The sequence below is a fragment of the Brienomyrus brachyistius genome, chromosome 7, assembly GCF_023856365.1.
Source record: "Brienomyrus brachyistius isolate T26 chromosome 7, BBRACH_0.4, whole genome shotgun sequence".
In the NCBI taxonomy this organism is placed as follows: Eukaryota; Metazoa; Chordata; class Actinopteri; order Osteoglossiformes; family Mormyridae; genus Brienomyrus; species Brienomyrus brachyistius.
The window spans coordinates 3,818,095-3,827,807 of record NC_064539.1 but is presented as its reverse complement, the minus strand read 5'-3'; the positions used below and the strand labels follow the sequence as shown (position 1 = coordinate 3,827,807).

The 9,713-nt window shown below is 38.0% G+C and overlaps 2 long non-coding RNA genes across 3 annotated transcripts; both read right to left on the bottom strand.

The window, feature by feature from the left end:
• Nucleotides 1-1,911: 1,911 nt before the first annotated feature.
• Nucleotides 1,912-2,406, bottom strand: LOC125745820 (uncharacterized). Its single transcript, XR_007398779.1, has 3 exons — nt 2,371-2,406; nt 2,177-2,285; nt 1,912-2,084 (listed from the first exon to the last, which is right to left on the bottom strand). It is a non-coding gene; the product is annotated as an uncharacterized LOC125745820 (long non-coding RNA).
• Nucleotides 2,407-2,444: 38 nt separating this feature from the next.
• On the bottom strand, nt 2,445-5,332 carry LOC125745819 (uncharacterized). 2 transcript variants are annotated; one of them, XR_007398778.1, is made up of 5 exons: nt 5,171-5,332; nt 4,814-4,898; nt 4,414-4,515; nt 2,798-2,858; nt 2,445-2,700 (listed from the first exon to the last, which is right to left on the bottom strand). It is a non-coding gene; the product is annotated as an uncharacterized LOC125745819 (long non-coding RNA). The 2 variants fall into 2 exon arrangements; XR_007398777.1 differs by having other exon boundaries at nt 4,814-5,238.
• Nucleotides 5,333-9,713: the final 4,381 nt, after the last annotated feature.

Sequence of the window (9,713 nt, the reverse complement as noted above, 5' to 3'; positions counted from 1 at the left end):
TCACCCAAGGACATTTGCCTTGTTTTTCTAGAAATTAAAAGAGAAAGTGTTATTTGGTATGCTCTCCAGCTGCAGGCCATTTCACTCCACTTAGGTGAGAATTGGAGAACTGAGAGTGCATTGCCTGAGGGGAGGGGTGAGCTTGGCCAGCCCATTCCCTGCCCACACGCACACAGTCGCTTTCACCAAGGCCACTTAAAAAAAAAAAAAATTGGTTCTCGTCCCTTTTTTTTTGAGGGGGTGGGTAGGGGGGGGAGGGATTTTATTTTTTTTTTTACAAATTTTGATTGACTGTTTGGACTTTCAAATATGTAAGAAAATACATATTTGAAAATACATACTGAAGAGAGCAGACCTACTTCGTACGCCTCCTCAGTTCTTCCAGTTTGTTGCGTTTCAAATATATTAAATGTAAGAAAATACAAGAATGTAAATTCCTTGATCCATGTGTATCTCATAAATGCCTTCCCAACTATGGATTTGGATACTTTATGCTGATGTTTCATTCGTGAATATAAAAATTATACTATTTGAAACCAATATTCTTTTTGTCATTCCCATTTAAATGAACAACCAAGATTTTAAAATATATATCTAGAAAGAAAGTGTATTAAAACATGTTAAAACATGAGGAATTTACAAAATACAGGAACCTGAATGGTTGAACAAGGAATTGCAACTCTACAAACAAGTACTTAAGAACATGTACCACATCACTTCCCCAGATTTAAATCTTTGCACCAGCCCATCTCAGGTAGAGACAAATTTAGGTTCATGAAACCATTCCAAGACTAGGATTACACAATTTTGAGAAAACTAGATTGAAGCTAGTATTTTCAAGACTATAGGAATTTAACTGCACTGGCCCAAATCACATCACGAAACCCTGTTCTATTCAAACACACTGTCCATGAACTATTCCTTCAAAAGTCTTTGAGAAAGTCTGAATATATACACACTACAACGATCTTCACACCGTATCAGTCCTTCAGGAGCACCCCTCTCCATTCCTGGGCGATACTGGCTACCACAAAGGCCATGGCATGGAGAAAAAGACCTAAAACATCGAGAAGGGTCCAGCTGCAGACGACTGTAGAGTGGAGCTCCACAGGAAATATGTCAGCTCCACAGGAAACACGTGATTTTTAATAACGCAAAGTGGGGCTAATCTTTACGACGTAAAGTGGAGCTCCACAGGAAACACGCGATCTCCACTCTGTTACAGTAGAACGTCAGTTTTAAAATTCTGGCGAATAAACACATGTTTTTGTTCATTATAGAAAAGTTTATATATGTGTATATGTATGTCAAGATCGGTGGTTGCGATCGTAGGTGAAGCGGGTGATCGCACGGGCAGGCGAGTGGGCAGGAAGCAGGCAGGCAGGCGGAATACGGGGAAAAACAGGGATTTATTGACGGGCAGGACCAAAGGGGGCAAAACGCAGGCACTGACATCAACAAACATCAGTAACATCAATGACGGACAATGAACTAAGGCAAGACATGGACTGAAATAGACAGGACTGGGCGAATATAATCGGACACAGCTGGGCAAGATCAGGGAAGCATAATCAGGGGGCGTGGCACACACGAGGATCGGACGAGCCAGGCGTATATATACATATAAAGTCATAAGATATCTTAAGTGTTATAAACACACACATATATATAGAAAATAATATAGAAAATAATATAGAAAATAATATATATATATATATATTATATATATATATATACACATACATACATACATACATACATACATACATACACACACACACACACACACACACACACACACTAGTTGTATAAATGATGATCGACATGTAATAATTATATTTAATAAACTGTTACATTTATTTAGAAGGCAACAACAAACAGGATGAAATAAAAAAATAATAATCAACACACTCATGTGCCAGTAATTTAATCATTCTTATAACAGACAGCATTAACCCGAAGGCCCCGCTGGTCAACACAGGCCTGTAAAAATAATTCCATGTCCTCTTGGACCTGAAAACCAAAGAGGAATGGCTCCTTGGATTCTATGTTGTCTCCATCCAGCACATCCCTTCTGCTGGTTTCTGTCAGAAGCATAGGAAGAAACATTATTATAACACTTTTTCAGAAGTAAAACAATTTACTGCTAAAAGTAAGGTTTAAAGTGTGCACTGACCAGGCTAAGTTCCACAGATTTGCGCTTTCTTAGTCTGAATACAGGTGCATGTTCACCTCTCAGCACAGCCTCTGATTCCTTTGTCCAGTGTGCAAATACCTTCCCATAACTTATAATGGAGAAATACTGATATTAATAATGTGTCTTTAATTTCATTTTTCAGTCAAACTTAACAGATACACACACACACTGACCTTCGGAGATCGAAGTTTTCCATTAGCAGCAGGCACGTGCACCATTTCCGCAATTTCGGCATGTCTAACTATTAAAAATCAATTTAGTGTCATTTAGTGACTTCTTTGCACACATACTTTATTGCTCTCTAAAAAGAGCTACTTACTATGGTGTAATAAAAGGGAGCATCCAGCACCACATATAAAGCAGACTGTCAATTAAAAAATAAATGTCAATGTTCATGACTTATTCTCAAAAGCATCTTGACAGTCCAAAAATATCTGAATGACGAATCTTACCATCAACATGTAGATGCCACAGTCAACCTCAAAGTCTTGGCTTGGAAACCCCTTTATTATCACAATGGGATAAAACACTCTTTAATCACATTTCATCAATATACCTGTATTAGAAAATCTCTATATAATCACACACATGATCACATACCTCCAACTCAAAGCCATTCATTTCAGACCACTCCCCTGGACTGATATTCTCTGCAAGCTTCCTGTTATTTTAAGATATAACATACAGAAATTACTGCTAGTACAAATAAAGTATTAATTGTTAACAACTGTTAACTGTTAATGCTGCAGCAGCATGCTCTTTATAAACAGGCTTAAAAACACAGCCTGTACACAATTAGCAAAATGTGAAAGGGTCAGTCCGTGCCAAATCAACCAATGTCCAGAAAAGTTCCATGCGCATCATTCCTGATTTTGATGAAAACTTGGTATTTTGATCCTTATAGAGAACACTGAAAATTCCCCAAGTTTTATTGAAAAATTCAGATGCAGTCCAAAGTGAACCAAAAACTGATGTTTGCAAGTCCATAGCTTTGAAGTGCTTCCCGTGAGCTTAATTTTAATGCCAGATTCTGAAAGAGCAGGGAAAAGTATACCAGGAGAGCAATTTTCAGCTCTCTAGCATGCTTAGAAGCGAACATATGGTCTCTTGAAAACCCTTACAAATTACATGCGTGATTCGTGAGTGCAAAAAAGGGGCGTGGCACCCAAATTTGAAAGGGCCATAACTTTGGACTGCATCAGAATTTTTCAATAAAACTTGGGGAATTTCCAGTGTTCTCTATAAGGATCAAATTTTAAATACCAAGTTTTCATCAAAACCAGGAATGATGCCCATGGAGCCCCTGGTTGATTTGGCATGGACTGACCCGAAAGTACATTCATATGCTTAGTCTTGATCAACCTCTACAGAAGTTCTGTAATTTCTGTTTCATCATATTTTAACATTTACAGCATTTAGCTGACACATTTATTCAGACTGAACTGCACTGCCCAATTATAACGACAATTTAATGACATAATTTGGTAACTATATCGGATAAACCAATTCTACTGTCAGAACTCATCTTCTAGGTATTTTAATACTATTATTTAAATATCTGATTTAACATCTGATGTATCACCTTTTAATCAAAAGGCTGTACTCCACAGTACAGGTCTGTCAAGTAAGCATGTGAATTCACTGAATAAACTGAAGACATGCTGAACACAAAATAGATCAGAACGTGATCTAAAATGTACTTAACCTGGAACACTGAACAGGTTCCTGCACACTAACATAAACAGAAAATTGACCTCAAGAGTGACACATATTGGTGGCCACCAAATCATGTCCTTTTCTTAGCACATCATGAGTCGAGAAAGAACATTTCTTTTATACCTGGCTTCATCACCTAAGAGACAGTTACTCAAGGTGTTAAGCAATGCCATTGCAATAACAGTCAGTCAATGATTCACAGTAGTTGCCCATGGCTTAAAATGCGTAAATTAAAGCTGTACCAAGATGTAACTGACACAATTACAATAAAATCTTAAAATCCTAACATCCTCAGACTTTTGGGCTTTTATTCGGTTAAGTGTATTGTATGGTATTGATGTGCTCCTACATACACAAAGCTAAAAATGCCCAGGAGTCCATAGTGGGAACACAATAATGTCCTTCCTCTCTGCATCATTCTGAAATGGAGATCAATATTTTACATGAAGTACTCTTACACTAGTTCTAAATAATAATCACCCAGGAAAATTTGTACTTACAGGAAGGGATTGAAGTGGCTCACAGTTGTAGGGAGGAAGCCAAGTCCGGGTGACAATGTACCTTGTCCCGGCATGGTAGTGTGCACCGCCGTATAATTTTGTCTGTAAGCAAAAATATACTAGTATAAATCAACTGAATGAAATTATATTTAAGAAATTTATTCCATACTGAAAGCATGCATATGAAAAAGGTCTAAGTAAAATATTAAAAGCCTCTAAAATAAACTGAAAACCTGAGACAAACCACAGAGATCAACAAACGATGTTTATTAAAAACAATGCTTATTACTATCTACTTGTCATGTTGGTGAAATTATTAAAAGAATTTGTTGATTTTTACTACATATTTTCGATAATCTTTATAACAAACTCACTGCGCATGAAATCGGATGCAACATACCTTGAAAAAGCAAAGCCGCTTTTAAACGGGGATCCATGTTTACAATTTGGTTTATAAAACAATGTTCCTTTTAATGTAATGGCAACTGTAATATCAGAAAACACAATACAAAGTGTAAGGATTACTGCGCCTACGGCTTCTAACTAAATACACGTAACTGTCAGATGGTTAATAAGACTTTGCAGCAAAACGAGCAAAAATACATTTTTTTTTTTAAAGTAAACATTAAACGTTTTCATGGAAAGCCAGCTCTATATGACAAGTGCTAAAACAGCTCGTCAAGCAACATAACGTTAGACTCAAATATTGTGTGCACACGATATTATTTTTATATGTTTGTCGCGTCGCTTAACTTACTTCAGGTTCGAAGACTTAGTCCAGACTCTCTCTTGGTACAAACACAGTGTAGATGGCGTGTTTCCTGTGGAGCTCCATTTTACGGCGTAAAGATTAGCCCCACTTTACGTTCTTAAAGATCACGTGTTTCCTGTGGAGCTGACATATTTCCTGTGGAGTTCCACTCTACAGTCTTCTGCAGCTGGACCCTCTTGAAAACATCCGAGAATTTCCCCACTCAAAGTAAGTGTAAACAAAATGGCTGGAAAACGGCATCTGCGCCGAGGGTTCCCGAGTGGTTCCGAATCGACAATCGTCGATGTGGAATGCACGGGAAATTCAAATTTCGTCATTCTTGGGCGTTTTCCATGCGATTTTTACGAAATAAAAATTTAAAAAAAATTCGGGTCGGAGGCATTTCGGCGGGTCGGGAGGGGACGAGAACCAATTTTTTTTTTTAAGTGGCCTAAAGGAAGGGGGAGAACTCAGTACTAACCGGAGCGTGCATCGCCTGGCACTTATCGGGACTCAGTGTTGGTCTCCTGCCTGGACTGAAAGGGGCTCCCCAGTCTGTGTGTGAAGGTGGGTGATGATGGCACGTCCGATTGTGAATAGCTTTGCAGCTGCTGATGCATTTTAATCATTAGAGGGACTTGTGAAGAAGGAGGTGCCGCCTATTAATGTTGCTTGCTTATGGCGTTATGAGCCCTGAGTGTGCATCGGTCAGAATGCATCAGTCCGTCGTTCCACCAGCCTTTATTAACAAGAGCAACTTGCTTTCGTGGGGATATACGTGTGGTTCTGCAACAACCAAATTGAACTCCCGGTAAACATCACACACCGCCAAATAACAGCAATTATCTCGTTCCGGAATGATAAATTAACAGCCTTTTATATTTAAACAATATTTAAATGAGTTAGCACAATAGCTCTGCAGCCGACTTAGCATGGGCTGACTGCACTAAGAACGCAATGTTATGCCATCCTTCATAAATAAGGTATTTAAACATACTTAAAATGCAGAACTTAAATCATAAACATAATAAAGGATTACAGTTAAGGGAGCAAACGTTAACCAAATACAAACGTACGGCTCTTGGACTGAACAAGTATGGAAGATTATAAGCACAAAAATTCAAATGGCAATTCATTTTGCAATTGTCAATTCAATATTCAATCAGAGCATGCATTTCTCATTTCAATATTTAATCTGTGCATGTAATTTGAAAATATATTTTGCAATCGGCAATTCAATGTGCAAAGTGCTTATGCAATCCTTAATTAATTTCATAATGTTTTGAATAAAAAATAGAATGACAATTCACTGAATTGCATTTCGTTTTGCCATGGGCTTTTTGCCTCTTTACTCAAATGGAAATTCATTTGGCAATTGTCAATTCAATATTCAATCAGAGCACGCATTTGTCATTTCAATATTTAATCTGTGCATGTAATTTGAAAATACATTCTGCAATCGGCATTTCAATGTGCAAAGTGCTTATGAAATCCTTAATTCATTTAAAAATATTTTGAATAACAAATAGAATAACAAATCACTGAATTGCATTTCGTATTACCATGGGCTTGTTGCCTCTTTATTCAAATGGCAATGGCGTCCCCGGGAATTGCATTGCATGTTCGGGAGAAAACTCAATTTGCAATTCCCAACTGTCAGACCGCTCATCAAGGTGGACCTTCATTAACGACGTCACTTCCTTGTGCCCTCAATGGCCACCACAGGTATCTCGATGGCATGTCTCCCCAATCTGCGTGTAACCAACTGCGTGACTTGATGTAACGCCTGAGCTACATTAGTTTGCACCCTTCTCGTATCAAGTCCAGTTAAGATTGTAAGTTCCTCTACCCTCTGTGACAACACAAACGACCTATCAAACGCATCTACTGCTGATACCCGATTAATTTCCATGTCATCTGCTAAGGCAGAAATATTTACTGCAAGCTCTTCTGCTGCCATTACTCATTCTAACTAAACGAACAAATCCGTTGAATGCTAACGAGGCCCTAAACAAGGAAGTGACGTCGTTAATGAAGGTCCACCTTTACTGCTAGTACAAATAAAGTATTAATTGTTAACAACTGTTAACTGTTAATGCTGCAGCAGCATGCTCTTTATAAACAGGCTTAAAAACACAGCCTGTACACAATTAGCAAAATGTGAAAGGGTCAGTCCGTGCCAAATCAACCAATGTCCAGAAAAGTTCCATGCGCATCATTCCTGATTTTGATGAAAACTTGGTATTTTGATCCTTATAGAGAACACTGAAAATTCCCCAAGTTTTATTGAAAAATTCAGATGCAGTCCAAAGTGAACCAAAAACTGATGTTTGCAAGTCCATAGCTTTGAAGTGCTTCCCGTGAGCTTAATTTTAATGCCAGATTCTGAAAGAGCAGGGAAAAGTATACCAGGAGAGCAATTTTCAGCTCTCTAGCATGCTTAGAAGCGAACATATGGTCTCTTGAAAACCCTTACAAATTACATGCGTGATTCGTGAGTGCAAAAAAGGGGCGTGGCACCCAAATTTGAAAGGGCCATAACTTTGGACTGCATCAGAATTTTTCAATAAAACTTGGGGAATTTCCAGTGTTCTCTATAAGGATCAAATTTTAAATACCAAGTTTTCATCAAAACCAGGAATGATGCCCATGGAGCCCCTGGTTGATTTGGCATGGACTGACCCGAAAGTACATTCATATGCTTAGTCTTGATCAACCTCTACAGAAGTTCTGTAATTTCTGTTTCATCATATTTTAACATTTACAGCATTTAGCTGACACATTTATTCAGACTGAACTGCACTGCCCAATTATAACGACAATTTAATGACATAATTTGGTAACTATATCGGATAAACCAATTCTACTGTCAGAACTCATCTTCTAGGTATTTTAATACTATTATTTAAATATCTGATTTAACATCTGATGTATCACCTTTTAATCAAAAGGCTGTACTCCACAGTACAGGTCTGTCAAGTAAGCATGTGAATTCACTGAATAAACTGAAGACATGCTGAACACAAAATAGATCAGAACGTGATCTAAAATGTACTTAACCTGGAACACTGAACAGGTTCCTGCACACTAACATAAACAGAAAATTGACCTCAAGAGTGACACATATTGGTGGCCACCAAATCATGTCCTTTTCTTAGCACATCATGAGTCGAGAAAGAACATTTCTTTTATACCTGGCTTCATCACCTAAGAGACAGTTACTCAAGGTGTTAAGCAATGCCATTGCAATAACAGTCAGTCAATGATTCACAGTAGTTGCCCATGGCTTAAAATGCGTAAATTAAAGCTGTACCAAGATGTAACTGACACAATTACAATAAAATCTTAAAATCCTAACATCCTCAGACTTTTGGGCTTTTATTCGGTTAAGTGTATTGTATGGTATTGATGTGCTCCTACATACACAAAGCTAAAAATGCCCAGGAGTCCATAGTGGGAACACAATAATGTCCTTCCTCTCTGCATCATTCTGAAATGGAGATCAATATTTTACATGAAGTACTCTTACACTAGTTCTAAATAATAATCACCCAGGAAAATTTGTACTTACAGGAAGGGATTGAAGTGGCTCACAGTTGTAGGGAGGAAGCCAAGTCCGGGTGACAATGTACCTTGTCCCGGCATGGTAGTGTGCACCGCCGTATAATTTTGTCTGTAAGCAAAAATATACTAGTATAAATCAACTGAATGAAATTATATTTAAGCAATTTATTCCATACTGATAGCATGCATATGAAAAAGGTCTAAGTAAAATATTAAAAGCCTCTAAAATAAACTGAAAACCTGAGACAAACCACAGAGATCAACAAACGATGTTTATTAAAAATGTTGGGGAAAGCGCCCGGCGTTTCCACCCCAACTCCACATTTATGAGACACACACAGGTTACAGTTTTACTTGCAAGGGTACCCACACTCTCTGCAATGCAAACTACAGCAGAATGTGTTACAAAGGGTGGTTCCCCTTGACTCCTTTATTTATAGTCAGTGGGAGGCGCAAGAGTCATGCAGAATAGGGAGGTGAGAGAAAGTTCTGGTTTTGCTAAGGTGGGAATGCTATTATTAATATAATCTAAAGTATGAGGCTAGGGGAAAACAAAATAATATATATACATATTTACATTCATTGCTGATCATACAGGAGTGATAACAAAATGATTAATAACAGTTTCTTCAACCTAACAGTCCCTCCTGTTTATCATGACAGTATGATCAAAAACATCAGTATTGTACAAGTTGCAAAAGCATTTCCAGTACAACTGTCATTTAGATCACATCATCATCATCCTAACTGTGGAGTACAGAAAACCATCAGGAGTCGTTCCTCCTGTTTATCATAGAAAAACATCTAATTCCGTTACTTCAGGTCCGAGCCCTGCACGGGTGCTTTCGGCTCAGCCGTCATTATGAATTACATGTCTTCTTCATCGCTATCGCTGGAAACAGGCTCTGTCTCCATATTCTGAGTAAGGGAGAGAAACATTGTACTGTGTGTCCGAAAAGCAGCATTAAGAGCTTGATTAATAAAC